This window comes from Pleurodeles waltl, chromosome 6, assembly GCF_031143425.1.
Source record: "Pleurodeles waltl isolate 20211129_DDA chromosome 6, aPleWal1.hap1.20221129, whole genome shotgun sequence".
NCBI classification, from domain to species: Eukaryota; Metazoa; Chordata; class Amphibia; order Caudata; family Salamandridae; genus Pleurodeles; species Pleurodeles waltl.
In genome coordinates this window covers 1,055,870,714-1,055,888,267 of record NC_090445.1, presented here as the reverse complement: position 1 = coordinate 1,055,888,267, position 17,554 = coordinate 1,055,870,714, and the positions used below count along the sequence as shown (strand labels likewise).

Here is a 17,554-nt window from a genome sequence, read left to right as displayed (position 1 = left end):
TGGTGAGCTCAACTCTTCTCCCTCCTTTGACCCTCCTCTGATGACTGGCTGACGTTTTCTAAGACTGGGATTTCATGATATTATCCTTTGCATCTTGTCTTGCTCCTATGGATCCCATAGTATCAAGTAGTTGCATCGGAAAGAGTTTTGTCCTCCAGACAAAGGACATACTGGTGGTGTTTCACACCCTTGTTGAGCAAAGCTCCTGTCTGAGAGTACTGGTAGTCTATCTGTAGCCATTGTGGTTGGTTGATGTCTGGCAGAACTATCTTAGGGACTTCCAGGGCCTAGATAGAGATTAACATTTCTTTTCTAAAAGAAAAAGTCATCTTTGTTATATTTCTACAAAAAATCTACATTAAATTAAATTACATTTTTAATACTGAATGAATGCCTTGAAGTTGGAAATTCTAGCTAGTCGATAATTCAAATTATACAATTAGGGGTTTAAAACATAAGGTAACCTTTACCAGTGGAAAAACTGGTTTCAGCATATGTTGTCAAAAATACATTTGAAATTCTGTTTCTGAAGTATCATACATGATAACACACTATTCATGTTTTATTGGCAAACGACTTCAAGGCACATTTTAAAGGTGACTTATGCCGATAGAAATCTTTAAACATGTCATAAAAGGCTGCTGATTGGTATGCAGCTGTTCTGGGCTGTTTGGCAGCCCTGGTGCCACTTATGTAGTTTCTGATCAATCCTACGGTAGCCTTACATAAAAGCAAAATGTGCCAATTGGGGGTTTCTAACTACAGTAATCACCCTGTTTTAGTTGTAGAGCACATTTATTTGAAAGTGGTTAGAAGATTCCTGGTGTCCCGAGGATCAAATACGTCAGTCATCTAGGTCCATAAAAGCAAAACTTCAGTGCAGTATGCACAACAATGGAATTTCATGGAATAACTGATTGAATCCATACAATTTCTGTAGAGAATAGGCACCATTTTCGATGGCACAGAGCAGCGCACTTTGAGAATAACATTTCTTCTCCCTGAACATAATCAAATCCCTGAGTGTGCAAAGGTGTTGGTGCCCTAGAGCCTTTGGGAAGTATTTCTCATCTGATCCCAGGTCCATCTTCACTTATTACAGGTACTAATATTGTATAGGGGTACCTTTAACTCTCGTCTTGTGTGACTGGGTTACTCTGTGTCATGGGGCCACCGTTTTTCCCATCGTCTATGTTTCTTTCATAAAACATTGTTAATAGCTGTAGCTAGTCCACTGTTTTCAAATAAAGGGACATGGACTACTGTTCTCAGATAGCATTGTTTTGTTGAATGTATGCAGACTGCAGGTAACTTGATGCAATGGCATCTGGTCATGCTATTCCTCTTGTCACTGTTGATATCTTAGTCCTATTGACATTATATGGAGGAAGGGACCAGCCTCCCTCTATAGCGCTGAAGTACTAGAATTACAATAGATTAGATGCAGCGCGTACATACCATTAGCACCAGTAATTAGAAAGAATCCGTAGTATGGTCGATTGTGGGTGCAGCTTCATGATTCCCACCTGGTCAACATTAGCAGTTCCACCTCGTGGGAAGGCAAAGGCTTAAGGAAGGCCCGCCTCATCCTACCCTCTGACCTCAAAGGTCTCCTCTGTGATAATGTGCTCTTACACAATTTCAAAAGGTGTCTGGATATACGCCTGGCATCTGAAAATTATCAGTAGGTATCCTTATAGCACAACAATTGTACACATTGTAACTACTTAAAACAGATGAAGAGCTGAGATGTCCGGGCATGAGTCAACTAAGGACTTGTGATTTAATCAAGACTGTTATTGCCCTTCTCAGTGGTAATAACTGTTTTCACTTACAAATGGTCAAATGAAACCTTGAGTCATTATTCCCTGGACTCAGTCTTGTGGCAAATAATTGACAAACAAATAGCAGCAGTAGTGGGAAGCTGCAATGCATTGCCTATTTACCAACCAAGCTTAACTTCTTAAAAACATTACAACACAGACCACTGCAGTGTAAAGAACCAGAGAGGCCTATTTACAAACTGCATTTTGTAGTAAGCGTAACAATAGTACTATTAATGTAATGCAAATGGAATCCACAAACCTACATGTGGCAGTCAACCCCTTCGCCTCGCCTGCCTTTTACATTCAGAAATCTCCTCCCCGACAGTGGAGATCTCCACACATGTAGGTATACATTTTAGTAGTAAATGAGGTAGGGACAGGGATTAGTATATGTAAAATGGGAAAATGCATACTACGAAAGAGGCTGGGTTAAGTGAGGAGTACAGAGCAGTGAAAGGAGGCCTATGGAGGTTTGGGATGGACATGCAGCCACCCCCAAAAAGGAAGCCCTTTGTAAGTCACAAACTGCACTTCTATACTTACTACACCCAAAGTGTCTGCACTCATACTACAACACCCACCCATAGAAATTAATGGAGACATGGACTTAACCTAAAAGCCCATAGGAACTAGCTTGAAATTAAATTAGCATATTTGAATAGTTTAAAAATATAAATCCATGTATTCTAATGTTAAAAAGATGTATACAAACAAATTATAGTTATTAGTTTATTATAAAATGTTGATAGTTTTTTAACTAAAAAAATCTATTTAATAGTATTTCTGCACATAACTAAAAATCTTTACTACATAGTAAATATAAATTATATACTTCAATGTGATTTATTTGATTTAAATGTTTAGACAATTAAAATATTTTTACTACATAGTAAATATAAATTATATACTTCAATGTGATTTATTTGATTTAAATGTTTAGACAATTAATTTTATTTTAATTTAACATGCTAAAAATAATTACATATTTAATTAAAAATTATGTTAATAACTAGCATTTTTCTTTTTTTTTTTCTACATTTGATATGAATATTTTAAGTTAATTCACATAAACATTTGACATTAACATTTTTGTACTAATTTATTTTTAAGTTTAATAAACGTTTAAACTTTCCCCTGTATTTACCATAAGGAGATCTCCGCCCCAGTGGTGGAGACTTCTGCTTATGTGTGAAAAGTTACAAGTATTAACTTTGCACTCATTAACTAAGCTTCACCCACTAAATTCAGAGGAATATGTAAGTCAACACTTTTCAGTAGCTTTACACTCTTCAATATAATATTGATTTACCAAAAGTAGTAAAGTTACTCCAAAGTGTAAGAGTAAACGTACATGTGTATGTTAGACCTGACAGCCTTAGGGTGGTCACCCCTAACTTTTTGCCTGCCTCCCTCCACTTTGTGGACACTGTTTATGCTGGTTTTAGGACTCTGCACTTTACCACTGCTTACCAGTGCTAAAGTGAATATGCTCTCTCCCTGAAAACATGGTGACATTGGTTAATACCAAATTGGCATATTTAATCTACTTGTAAGTCCCCAATAAAGTGCACTGCATGTCCCAGGGCCTGTAGATTAAATGCTACTAGTGGGCCTGCAGCACTGATTGTGCCACCCACCTAGGTAGCTCCCTAACCATGCCCCAAGTCTGCCATTGAAAGGTCTGTGTGTGCAGTTTCACTGCCACTTCGACTTGGCATTTAAAAGTACTTGCCAAGCCTTAAACTCCCCTTTTTTCTACATATAAGTCACCCCTAAGGTGGGCCCTAGGTAACCCTAGGGCACAGTACTATGTAAATAAAAGGCAGGACATGTACCTGTGCAGTTTATATGTCCTGGTAGTTTAAAAGTCCTAAAATCTTTTTTACACTGCTCTGAGGCCTGCTCCTTTCATAGGCTAACATTAAGCTTCCCTCATATACTGTTTGAGTGGTAGATTCTGTTCCGAAAGGAGTAATAAGGTCATATTTAGTATGGCCAGAATGGTGATACAAAATCCTGCTGACAGGTGAAGTTGGATTTAATATTACTATTTTAGAAATGCCACTTTTAGAAAGTGAGCATTTCTCTGCACTTAAATCCTTCTGTGCCTTACAATCCACGTCTGACTAGGTTACTTGACACCTCCCTTGTGCATTTCACTCAGACAACCCCAAACACAGGATGCTCAGTCACACCTGCACACATCTGCATACTGAATGGGTCTACCTGGGCTGGGAGGGTGGAGGGCCTGACACTTACATTTGAAAGGACAGTGGCCTGCCCTCATACAATGGACTGCCAAACGCCCTACTGGGACCCTGGTAGACAGGATGGAACTGAAAGGGGACCTGTGCACTTCTAAGCTGTCAGGGAGACCAGATCCTCGGGGCCTGCGTACGCTCCCAACATGTCCACCACTAGACAGCTCCAAAACTCTGATAGAAATATCACAGAGCCTGAGAGAGTCCAAGCGGGGGAAAAGGGGATTAGGATGGGAACAGCTGGGAAGGAGACCTGTAGGAAGCAAAAGGTTAAACAGCACAATATCAAGATATTATCACATTGATTTTCACTAGACTATGATTCTAAGCATTGTCATACTGTAACCATGGATATCTTTAGATAGGACTATAACTAGACGTCAAGATGTCTATGTACCTGGGAAGGAATCAAGAATGGTTAATACAATGTTTCATATGAACTTTTCATGAAATGTCACATACTGTCTAGGAATATAAGAACCTTCTAGAATTATGTTTCAGAACAAACATTGCCTCTTTACATGAGGACAAAAGGTAATCTGCACATTCCCTGGAAAACAATAGGAATTGTACAAAGGACTTAACATGCACATAGAATGTAATATCTTGAATTTAACTCCTTTGCAGAAAATTCAAAGGCCCTGGATAATCGTGTGCACTTCAGGAAACACTACACATCAAAGTTTTAATTGTCATGAAATGATCGCGCACACTGTAAGCGATCTGAACATCAAGGTTTTAATGCGAGAAATGAATCCCGCACACTGCCGATTCCAGCAAGTACATGCAAATGCCATGAAATGATCGCGCACACTGTAAGCGATCTGAACACCTAGATTTAAATGCGGGAAATGAATCGTGCACACTGCCGATTCCAACAAGTATATGCAAATGCCATGAAATGATCGCGCACTCTGTAAGCGATTTGAACATCAAGGTTTAAATGCGGGAATGAATCGCGCACACTGCGGATCTCAACAAGAATATGCAAATGCCATGAAAGGATCGCGCACTCTGTAAGCAATCTTAACATCAAGGTTTAAATGCGGGAATGAATCGCGCACACTGCCGATCTCAACAAGAATATGCAAATGCCATGAAATGACCGCGCACTCTGTAAACGATCTGAACATCAAGGTTTAAATGCGGGAATGAATTGCGCAAGCCTTTGCCATTCCGAATACCAAGAACTGAATCAGAGCAATGATTTGCATACTTTTAAAGTTTTACGAGTAGGCCCCAAAACTCAAGAGTCTCTTAGAACGGGGTCGGGGGCCCAGCCCGACCTCCGTCTTACCACCCTGCTCAAGGATCACCAAAAGAATGCGGGTCAGGCCTGGAACGCCAAGGTAGGCCTCCGGAACAGGAGCTCAGGAAAATGCTGCTGCTCTGCACCGGGACCTCTGAATAGTGAGCATGTGGAGCTGGGCTAGCTCCCTTATATAGAGTCTGGCCCAGCCCACAACCACACCCAGTCATGTGGCAGAGAAAGCTTCTGGAAGGCCCTAGAAAGGGACCACACCCTAACACACTCAGTAACTCTGCAGCAATACCTTGCAAAAGAACAGTTATTGCAAACATCATTAATAGTGTTTTTTCAAGGTTAAAGTTTGCAATGCAAAAGGTTAACATACTGCATATAAACACAATGCATGAATTATGCTCTTGCATAAAGGCTGGGTTTTTGCATTTTAGTCGCCCGTAGAGCGCACACTGCACTGATGTTGACAGTACTCCCCTCTCCCAAGCACGCTCTAGGGCCTGGTGTGCCTGGGTTAAGATGACGAAAATGTCTCACTAGTCGTGGAACATGAACATCAGATGCGGAAACCCATGAATTACTTTCAGGACCGTAACCTTTCCAAGAGATCAGATACCACTGGTTACAACCTTAAAGTTTGGAATCCAACACCTGTTTGACTTTGTATTCCACTTCCCCCTGTACTAGAACTGGAGCTGGTTGTGAGTGTACCTTCTGGACTGCCTTTTTCAGGAGGGAAGTATGGAACACTGGATGAATACGCAGTGACCGGGGCAACTGCAGTTTATAGGTCACCGGATTAATTTGCAGGAGGACAGTGTAAGGACCTACGAATTTGGGATTAAACATGTGCTTTTTTTATAAAGTCTTTGGGCCTCATTACAACCCTGGTGGTCAAAGACCGCCAGGGCTGTTCTGGAGTTTGTACCGCCAACAGGCTGGTGGTACAAACTCTGGGATTACGACCGCGGCGGAAGCAGCGGTTTCCTGCCACATTGGTCCCGGCCGTTGTAATCCCCCAGGGCAGCTCTGCTTGCAGCACTGCCCAGGGGATTACGAGTCCCCCTCCCGCCAGCCTTTTCATGGTGGTAGGAACCGCCATGAAAAGGCTGGCGGAAAGGGGTGTCGCGAGCCCCTGGGGGCACCATGAAGCTTTTCAATGTCTGCATAGCAGACAGTGAAAAGCGCGACTGGTGCAACTGCACCCATCGCACCACCGCAACACAGCCGGATCCATTTGGAGCCTGCTCCTGTGTTGCGGCCGACATCCCCGCTGGGCCGGCGGGCTGAAACTTAGTTTCCGCCCGCCGGCCCAGCGGGGATGTCTTAATGGCCACCGCGGGCTTGGCGGGCAGCGATTGCCGCCCGCCAAAGTTGTATTGAGGGCCCAAATGTCTTGTAGAAAGCCACACTTTATCACCTGGTTGGTACTGAGGTCCTTCACAATGTTTCTTGGTGGAGGTGCTGAATCGTTTCCGACACAGCTGATGTAAGAGAATTTTCTTGAGGAATCGTGATGGGCAAGGTGTCAGGATGATAGCCAAACATACCAAAAAAGGGTGTAACACCAGTGGAGGTGTGAAATGAGTTATTGTATGCTAACTCAGCTAACCAGAGCATTGATGTCCAGGAATTAAGTGCTTTCTCAACGTAAGTACTCAGATATTGCTTCAATGTCTGATTTATTCTCTCAGTTTGACCATCTGTTTGAGGATGATGGCTAGTGGACAGTGTGGACGTGACTTGAAGTGTTTTGCACCATGTTTTCCAGAAATTGGAGGCAAATTGCGACTCTCGATCAGAGAGAATCTTTTTCGGCAGCCCGTGATAACGGACCACTCTATTCAGTAAGATGGTTGCCAGTTCACTGGAGGTGGGCAATTTCTTACAGGCACTGATATGTCCATATTTCGTGAGACTATCTACCACCACAAGGATTACTGAGTGTTGTTGAACCACTGGTAGTCCTGTAATGAAGTCTAGAGAGATGAGATCCCAAAGGTCGACATGGAGTTGGGAGCGGATGCAGCAACCCTTTCAGTTTTGAATGGCTTGTCCTGATGCAAGCACAGACTTCGCAGTTATTTACCATTGTTTTGACGTCTTTTGTCAGAGTAGGCCACCAAAAGTAGCGTTGGATTAATTCAAGAGTTTTAGGTGTACCTGGATGACCTGCCGTAGGTATAACATGCAACCAATGTAATACTAACTTGCGAAGCTTGGTAGTGGGCACGAACAAACGAGCATCATGGGAAGGTAGTCCATGCTTGAGTGATCTTTTGGGATCTGCTTGAGCCCATGCCTGCCATTTCTCAATGGTGAAGGAATTACGGATGTCTTCAAAGAAATCTTCAGTTTTTATGATGCATAGGACTTTGTCTGGAGCAATGATAACTCTGGAAGTTTGAACTGTAGGCAACGTGGTAGACTCTTGGTGGGAGAAGGCATCTGCTTTGCAATTGTCTTTACCCGGATGAAAAGTTACCACAAAATCGAATTCGGCAAAAAGCAACATCCAGCGTAATTGCTGAGGAGTCAAAAGTCTGGCTGAACTCATGAACTGGAGATTGAGATGATCAGTATATACTGTGACAGTGTACTTGGCACCCAACAAATGATGTCTCCATTCTTTAAAGGCGTCACGGATTGCCAGAAGCTCTTTTTCAGCAATGACATAGTTCTGTTCGGCTTCGTTCAGCTTTCGAGACATGTAGGCTACAGGATGAAGTTGCCCAGTGTCTTTACTTCGTTGTGACAAGACTCCTCCAATTGCCACATCTGAGGCATCAGCTTCCACTATGAATGGACGATCCACATCAGGGTGAGTCAAGACTGGGGCAGTGGAAAAGGCTTCTTTCAAAGTTAAAAAGGCTTGGTCAGCTTCTGGAGACCACACAAATTTTTCTTTCTTTCTCAATAACTTGGTGATGGGGCCACTGTTTGAGAGAAATGGTTTATAAACCTGCGATAAAAGTTTGCAAACCCCAGGAAACATTGTACATCCCGAACAGTCTTTGGAGTGGGCCAATCAGATACAGCTTGTACTTTCTTTTCTGCCATGACCATACCTTGAGGGGTAGGGATAACCCCTAAATACTCAACTGTGGTAACATGGAACTCACACTTGGTTAGTTTGCATTATAAATGATGCTTTCGGAGAGCTGTGAGAATTTTCTTGACATGTTGCACATGTTCGGTTTCATTGTCAGAGTAGATCAAAATGTCATCGATATAGACTATTGCAAATTTGTTGAGATACTCTCTAAGAACATCATTCAGGAAAAATTGAAATGCTGCTGGAGAACTGCACAGGCCAAAAGGCATGACAGTGTATTCAAAGAGACCATATCTTGTCTTGAATGCGGTTTTCTATTCGTCGCCTTCTCTCATTCTGACTAAATGGTAAGCACCTCGTAGATCAAGCTTAGTGTAGATTTTTGCTTTTTTTACTTGTTCCAGCAAGACAGGAATCAGGGGCAAGGGGTATTTGTTCTTGATTGTGACCTTGTTCAAACCCCTATAGTCAATACAGGTTCGAAGGTCCCCATTCGCCTTAGGGACAAAAAACAAAGGAGAGGCTGCAGGAGACTTGGAAGGGCAGATGAAACCATTCTCTAAGAATTGATCTAGATACTATCTTAAATGTTGATTTTCATGTTCTGACAAGATGTATACACGACAGCTGGGGAGTATCGCACCTGGTGTTAGATCAATTTGGCAGTCATAAGTTCTATGAGGAGGCAAGGTTTCTGCTTCTTTTTCGTTGAATACATCTTCATAGGACGAATACTGTCTGGGCAACGTTACTTCTTTCTCCGCTGCAGTGGCTATGTAAGAGTTTAAATTTTTGGTTACTTGGGACGTCTGGAAGTATTTTTTATTACAGAGGGCTGAAGAGAAAATTACTTTCCATTCTGCCCAGTTAATCTCAGGATTGTGATGAGTTAACCAGGGTGAGCCAAGGATAATTCCATACTGAGGAGCATGGATCACGTCAAAGATGAGTTTCTCTTTATGTTTGGTTCTTTGATGCCCCCCTCACAGATCACCGACCAGGGGACAGTCTGGAGAGTTACTGGGCCTCCAGTCAAGAGTTTTCCATCTACTGCTTGTACTATTTATGGAGTCTTTTTCTCGGTGCATGGGATCCCCCATGCGCGAACCAATTGGGCATCAACAAAGTTCCCGGTAGCCCCAGAATCTATGAGGGCCTTCTTGAAATAGTTATTTTTCTTTACTTGAACTTTTATGCCCAGCTTGAGATGTCTATACTGTGAAGGGTACACGGTGACACCCAAGAGCAACCCTTCTTTACATCTTGGGTGATTTAGTTTTCCGGCTCGACTTGTGCATTGGCTGCAAGTTTCTGGACAGGACCACGTTTGCTCTTTGGTTTGATTGGACACTCTTTGGCGAAATGACCCTTGCTCCTGCAATAAAGACATTGTCCATTCTTTCTACGTAGGTCCTTTTCGTCTTTGGTCAAAGGCCTCCTGATTGTTCCGATTTCCATAGGTTCTGGAGTTCTTTCTTTCTGGGTTCTTGATTCTCTGTTATTGTGAACACGCCAGGAATATTTTTCATTCTTTTTGCGTGTTCCCCTTCACTCTGCTAAACGATGATCCACTCTCAAATGAGGTTTATTAGATCTCGACAATCTGTAGGCTGCGGGTCTATTTGAGCAAGGATATCCTTTAACTCATCCTTGAGTCCTTTGTAAAACAAGGCCACTTGCTTTTCTTCAGGCCAGGATGTCTCAGCTACCAGCTGATTAAAGTTAGCTAAGTAAGACACTAGATCCTGGTTAGCTTGTCGCAAGTCTAATAGTTCACGATCTGCTGACAATGTCACAGTTCTACGATCAAACACTCAAACACGATCTCAAGAAGAATATGCAAATGCCATGAAATGATCGCGCACTCTGTAAGCGATCTGAACATCAAGGTTTAAATGTGGGAAGGAATCACGCAAGCCTTTGCTGATCCGAACACCAAGATCTGAATCAGAGCAATGATTCACGTACTCTGAAAGTTTTAGAGTAGGCCCCAAAACTCAAGAGTCTCTTAGAACGGGGTCGGGGCCCAGCCCGACCTCCGTCTTACCACCCTGCTGAAGGATCACCAAAAGAATGCGGGGCAGGCCTGGAAAGTTAAGGTAGGCCGCCGGAACAGGAGCTCAGGAAAATGCTGCTGCTCTGCACCGCGACCTCTGAATAGGAGAACATGTGGAGCTGGGCTAGCTCCCTTATGTAGAGTCTGGCCCAGCCCACAACCACACCCAGTCATGCTGCAGAGAAAGCTTCTGGAAGGCCCTAGAAAGGGACCACACCCTAACACACTCAGTAAGTCTGCAGCAATACCTTGCAAAAGAACAGTTATTAGAAACATCATTAATAGTGTTTTTTCAAGGTTGAAGTCTGCAATGCAAAAGGTTAACATACTGCATATAAACACAATGCATGAATTATGCTCTTGCATAAAGGCTGGGATTTTGCATTTTAGTCGCCCGTAGAGCGCGCACTGCCCTGATGTTGCCAGAAGCCACTCTTTGAAGTCTCCACCACTTCACAGGCACATTTGGGTATTTAAACAGGGCCTCTGACCCTACCAACTGAGACACTTCTGGATAGGATATCACTGGTGAAGAAACTTTGAACCAAACTTGTCACGAGGAACTGCCTGGCTGCCCAAGGGACTCACCTGACTGCTTTTCTGCAAAGGACTGCTGCCCTACTGTTGCCCTGCTGCCTGGCTGCCCTCTGGCTCTACTGAGAAGTGCTCTCCAAGGGCTTGGATAGAGCTTGCCTCCTGTTCTTTGAAGTCTCAGGACCAAAAATACTTCATCGTGCAAAGAACTCATGTGGCGAAAATGTTATGCTCAGCCTGTTAGAAACTACACACAGCCTGCATAGCAGTGAGAAAATCACTGCAAGCCGAACCGGAATGATGCAGCCTGGCTTCCCGAGAGGAGATTGACGCGGTGCCAGCGCTGCGACTGGAACTTCGACGCAGTGCCCGCTGGATAGACGCAAAGCCGAGCCGGAATGACACAGCCCGACTTCCTTCGAGAAGAATCGACACAGCGCCTGCCGTGCGATAGAAATTTCCACGCATCGCCCACCGGATCGATGCAGCTCCTGTGACTTCATCCTGCACACCCAGGATTTCTCTGCATCGTCCCGGGGGCGTCCGAAAACCCCGCAACCCGAAGAGGATTCAAGTCTGCACGTCGGAAATCGATGCAAAACCTTCCCTGCGTGGAAAATGATCGATGCATCATCTGTGTGCACACGGAGAAACCGACGCACACCTCCCCGTTTTCCACACATCTCCTCCTCTGCGGTCCCTTGCGGAGGTTTTGAACGCAAACCAGGTACTTTGTGCTTGCAAGAGACACTTGTTGCTTTTTAAAGACTAAAAACTCTTTCTCTCATTCTCTGAAGTGATATTTCGACAAGTACTTATTGAATCTTGATCATTTTGCCCTGCATTTATCCAGATAAATATTCTATATTATTCTAAACACGGTGTGGTATATTTTTGTGGTGCTATACTGTGTTATTCCATGATTGCACAAATATTTTGCACATTGCCTTCCAAGTTAAGCCTGACTGCTCAGTACCAAGCTACCAGAGTGTGGGCACAGGATCATTTGGATTGTGTGTGACTTACCCTGACTAGAGTGAGGGTCCTTGCTTGGACAGGGGGTAACCTGACTGCCAACAAAAGACCCCATTTCTAACAGTGTAGATTTAATCACCTGTAAGTTTGCCCTTGTGAATGACCCACTTAATCTTTTGAGCTATGTCAAGGTTTCATTTCATGAAAAAGAGAGATTCATTTCTACAACCTTCTTGAGCAGTTTGTAGTTTTACCACCTGAAAGTAAATTGGCTTATGTTTGATTCCTCTCTAGGAGGGAAGCAGGTGGGGTATGAAACATCCAACTGTCTGTTAGTAAAAGGACACAGAGGGCATAGTCCTTTCTGTTTGTGCTAGTTATATATGAAAAAATCTTGAATATTCCCATGTTATTCCCAATTTCGACGTTTGCATGTACTTAACTACTCATAATTGTATACTGTGTTAGTACTCTAAAGTGACTTTGTAAATAGGCCCCATTGTTTATGAAACACAAGAACGACTTCTGTAGCAATCAGTATACGTTGTTTGTAGAGATAACCTGCAGATGTAAGGAAACATGAGTTTTAATAGCCTTTACTTACCTATTCAAGAGCAGATTAAAAACATTTAACTTCTTTAGTGTTGCAAAACCTCAAGAAATGACCCACTCCCTTCATTCATATTCTGTGCTTAAGATGCCGTTGGTTAGTTTTGCCAAATAAAATCATCTGAGTTCTGGCATTATCGTTCATTTCACGTGCCGAATGCACTGAGCTCTGTAAATGAGTGCAAAGACATGAACTGCGCTCTCAAAACCCATTAATATTACGAGCCGCAGTAACCCAACCGCAACCTCTGAGAACTCTTTGGAAAGTATGCTCTGTAATATCAGAATGTTTCCATTTCATGCTGCCAAAAGAGCTCATGGATGGAAAAAGTATAACTCACATCTTTGGGAATTTAAGATGGAGAAAAAGAATATCTGCTGCTGAAAAAAAGGAAGCTTAACAAAATCACGTTTATGAACCCCGTTTAGATTGGCAAATTGGAATGTATAAAGATCCCGATTTCCTCATGTAGTCATTGTGCGGTCTGGTAAACACTGCTGTCTGGAGTTAAACCTGCATGATATAATGTTTTGCTACAGGCTTAAATACACATTTATTGGGAAAGAGAACAAGGGTGAGTTGGAAGTTGAATTTCTCCATGTGAATCATTTCATATTTGTGTATATGGTGCCAGCTGTGTCACATTGTTTTGCCTGCTTCTTTCTTTCGTGCTGACTGAAAACCATGGTAATAATGCTTCCACGGTGGCAGTGAAACATAGCATTTATGCTTCCATGAGAGATGTTTTCTCTGGGTTGATTGATGGTGTGAGGCAGTGGTTGGGAACTTTTTGACATCTGTGGATCCCCACTTTTTCATTACTGGAACCTGGGAATCTCTACTGAGTCATTACTTGAACCCGGGTACCTCGGCCTAAGTATTTTGAATGATTTGAACTGTTAGAAATGGGGTCTTTGGTTGGCAGTCAGGTTACCCCCTGTCCAAGCAAGGACCCTCACTCTAGTCAGGGTAAAAGAGAATCACCCTCAGCTAACCCCTTGTTACCCCCTTGGTAGCTTGGCACAAGCAGTAGGCTTAACGTCAGAGTGCTAGGTGTAAAGTATTTGTACCAACACACACAGTAACTTAATGAAAACACTACAAAATGACACAAAACCAGTTTAGAAAAATAGGGAATATTTATCTAAACAAAACAAGACCAAAACAACAAACATCCACAATACACAATCAAGTTATCAATTAAAATGCAAAAAGAGTCTTCATGTAATTTTAAACACACACTAACACTGTTAGCGTGAAAATCTACCTTGGGTGCATCAAAAATAACCCTGCACGGGCGAGTGTGCGTCAAAAAGGGCTTCCTATGCGTCAATTTCACTTACCTCTGAGACCTTGCGTCGTTTCTCCTTTCCTCGGGTCGGGGCTTGTCTTTTCTTCTCTCCGCAGGAGTGCGATGCGTCGATCCATTGAGCACTCTCGGGTCCTGGCAGGCCTTGTGTTGTTTTTACATGCCCAGCGGTACTTGCGTCGGAAATCCAGCCGCATGATGATCCCAAAACCACGCAGTGCGGGTTGCGATCTCCCAGCCTCCGTCAGCGATGCTGGATGTCGTTTCTCCAGCTCCGTGCATCGATTCTTCGTTCGTGTTACAGGCGAGCGTCGATTTTCAGCTATGAAGCTGGCGGCCCATCAGCTTCCCAGCCGCAGATCAGAGTCGCATCAATCTTTTCCCCGCACAGCGTTCTGTGTGTGGATTTCTTCCTCTCATGCTGCCAGCTTCTCCTTTCAGGGTCCCAGGAACTGGATGGGCACCACAGGGCAGAGTAGGAGTCTCTCCCGAGACTCCAGGTGCTGGCGGAGAGAAGTCTTTGCTGTCCCTGACACTTCAAACAACAGGAGGCAAGCTCTAAATCAAGCCATTGGAGATCTTCACAAGATGGAAGGCACTCTTCTTCCTCAACTCTTCAGCTCTTTTCCAGGCAGAGGTTCCTCTTGGTTTCTGGAAGTATTCTCAAGTCTGTGGTTTTGGGTGCCCTTCTTATACCCAATTTCTCCTTTGAAGTAGGCCTACTTCAAAGCAAAGTCTCTCTTGAATGTGAAATCCTGCCTTGCCCAGGCCAGGCCCCAGACACTCACCAGGGGGTTGGAGACTGCATTGCGTGAGGGCAGGCACAGCCCTTTCAGGTGTGAGTGACCACTCCTCCCCCCTAGCACAGATGTCTCATCAGGAAATGCTGACTACACCCCAGCTCCCTTTGTGTCACTGTCTAGTGTGAGGTTCAACCAGCCCAACTGTCAAACTGACTCAGACAGGGAATCCACAAAAAGGCAGAGTCACAGAAATGGTATAAGCAAGAAAATGCTCACTTTCTAAAAGTGGCATTTTCAAACACACAATCTTAAAATCAACTTTACTAAAAGATGTATTCTTAAATTGTGAGCTCAGAGACCCCAAATTCCACATGTCCATCCGCTCCCAAAGGGAATCTACACTTTAATGAGATTTAAAGGTAGCCCCCATGTTATCCTCTGAGAGGGACAGGCCTTGCAACAGTGAAAAACAAATTTAGTAATATTACACTGTCAGGACATATAAAACACATTACTATATGCCCTACCTTAACCATACACTGCACCCTGCCCTTGGGGCTACCTAGGGCATACCTTAGGGGTGTCTTACATGTAAGAAAAGGGAAGGTTTAGGCATGTCTAGTGGGTACACTTGCTAAGTCGAATTTACAGTTAAAATCTGCACACACAGTGTTGAGACGGGGCCACTCACCTGAAAAGCAGGATGTCTGCAGGGGGCGATGGTATGCTCCCGACCTCCTTGAACACCTCTCAGCACTTCCTGGTGGACACAGAAACCCCGGCAGGTGACCCAAAAGGAAAGGGGGAGTAGAAGAGACAAAACACTGCCACATCTTGCCGGTCCAGCCAGGCACCCTGTATCTTCGGGGGGCAGGTCGTAGTTGACAGAGTGATAGTAGAGTTAGTGCACTCAACTCCCTTGAAGCTGAATATCCCTTTCTGATATGGGCACGGAAGCGTTAGAAGAACACCGGGATGCTCCAGCACTTTTCTTGGATAATAATAACTGTTGGCACAACTACTAACACCGCATTACCAAAAACCCAAAGTGAGTACCATATCAATAAGTACTGCAACACTAGGGCTGGCTTCACAGAGATTCACTGTTGCACACAACAATTAGAACTGCGGTTGCACTTATCATGCACAAGAAGGACAAACAAGGGCATTAATGATATCACATATAACTTTCCTGCATGCATAGGGTTACACTAAAAGGAACAAAAACAATCCAAGAAATACAAATGTCCACTCTGGGTTCAAAATGTTAGGGTGGCACAGTTTGGTTTGGTTTCACTCTCTGTGTGAAAAACCCTTTGTTAGAAATGGGGTCTCTGGTTGACAGTCAGGTTACCCCCTGTTCAAGCAAGGACCCTCACTCTAGTTAGGATAAAAGAGAATCACCCTCAGCTAACCCCTGCTTACCCCCTTGGTAGCTTGGCAGAGCAGTAGGCTTAACCTCAGAGTGCTGGGCGTAAAGCAAAAGTCCAACACGACCCCCTACCAGCCTAAAGCCAGGGGAGAACAATCAATACCTTGATGTACTTCCCTGATTGGGGCGATAGAACAGGGACCCAGGCCCACAACAGCAGGGGCATGTTCCAGTTCTACGCCTTCCTGACTCCAGTTGGATCCCTCTGTCCATACTCTCAGGGCCCACTAAGCTAACCCATGGGGAATCCTTCTCCACATCTACAGACACCATCTGTGCAATACCTAACTTTACTTTGCTCACAGATGTATTGCAATGGGCAGATAGTACCACCAGGGCCAACACAGTGGTGTTGCCCACTCCACCCCCGGGGTGTGACTCTCGTCCTTCCCCCCCCAGGGGCAACTCTGTCCACCAGGACAGCAAGCCACAGTGGCCCCAGACAACTGTCAGGGATGAGAGCCCGACCTCAGGCCTCTCTAACCACTGTGACTGTGGAGAGTGGGGGGTGGTAGCCCCAGGTGCCTGGCACCCTTTGACCACTCTCTCTTCCACCAGGTCAGGGATGACAACCTGACCCTGGTCCTCCCCTCTGGGGCTCTGTACCCTCCCTGCAGAAGCGGCACCCCCAGAGTCAAAAACTGTCAGGGTGCTTGTAGAAGCAGTCCTGCACAATTCTTCCATCAGTGCAGGGATGTTAACCTGCAACTGATCCTCCAACCTGGGGTCTGTACCTTCAGGTTGGACCAGGGCCAGGGGTGAGGCTTCCCTCCCCCTGCCCTCTCTTCTGGGGTGCTGAACCACCCAACTAGGAGCGGCCCCCCCAGAAGACAACATGGTAGGGGCACTGTTAGCAGTAGCCCCTTCCTCCAGGTCAGGGGGGACACCCTTAACCTGGCCTCCCAATCCAGGGCCTGTACCCACAGACTGGATCACTGCCTGGCAAACCAGGACTTCTTGGGGGGCATACCTACCCCCTACCAGGTCAGAGTTTACCCTCTGAACCTGGTCATCCAACCCAGGGTCACCACCCTGCGGTTGAACCACTGCCTGGCACACCAGGACTTCCTTGGGAGCACACTTACCCCCCATCAGGTCAGAGTTTACCCCCTGAACCTGATCATTCAACCCAGAGTCACCACCCTGCGGTTGAACCATTGCCTGGCACACCAGGACTTCCAGGGGGGCACACTTACCCCCCTCAAGGGACACACTGTCCCGAAGGGCCACACAAGAGTCTGGCTGGCGCAGGTCTCCTGACCTCTGCCCATCTGACAGAGTCTGGATTCCCCCCAGCCCAGAAATGGTCTTACCAAGGTCATTCATGGGGGGCTCTGCTCTCACAGCTGACCCCTGACCCTCCAGGTTCTCCACTGGGGTCCGCAACCCCCTCTCAACCCTCTGTCTGGACTTCTGCACCCCCTCACTAGGAGTGGTACTGCCAGACACCAGAACTGGTGGGACGCTGGCTACAGCCGCCCCCCCAAGTTCT

The 17,554-nt window shown here is 44.9% G+C and overlaps 1 protein-coding gene across 1 annotated transcript in view; it reads left to right on the top strand.

Annotated features, from left to right (window-relative positions):
* The window catches only part of ACOT7 (acyl-CoA thioesterase 7), a 1,119,500-nt gene that overhangs the window by 580,220 nt on the left and 521,726 nt on the right, over nt 1–17,554 (top strand). The gene's annotated exons all lie outside the window — the stretch shown is intronic.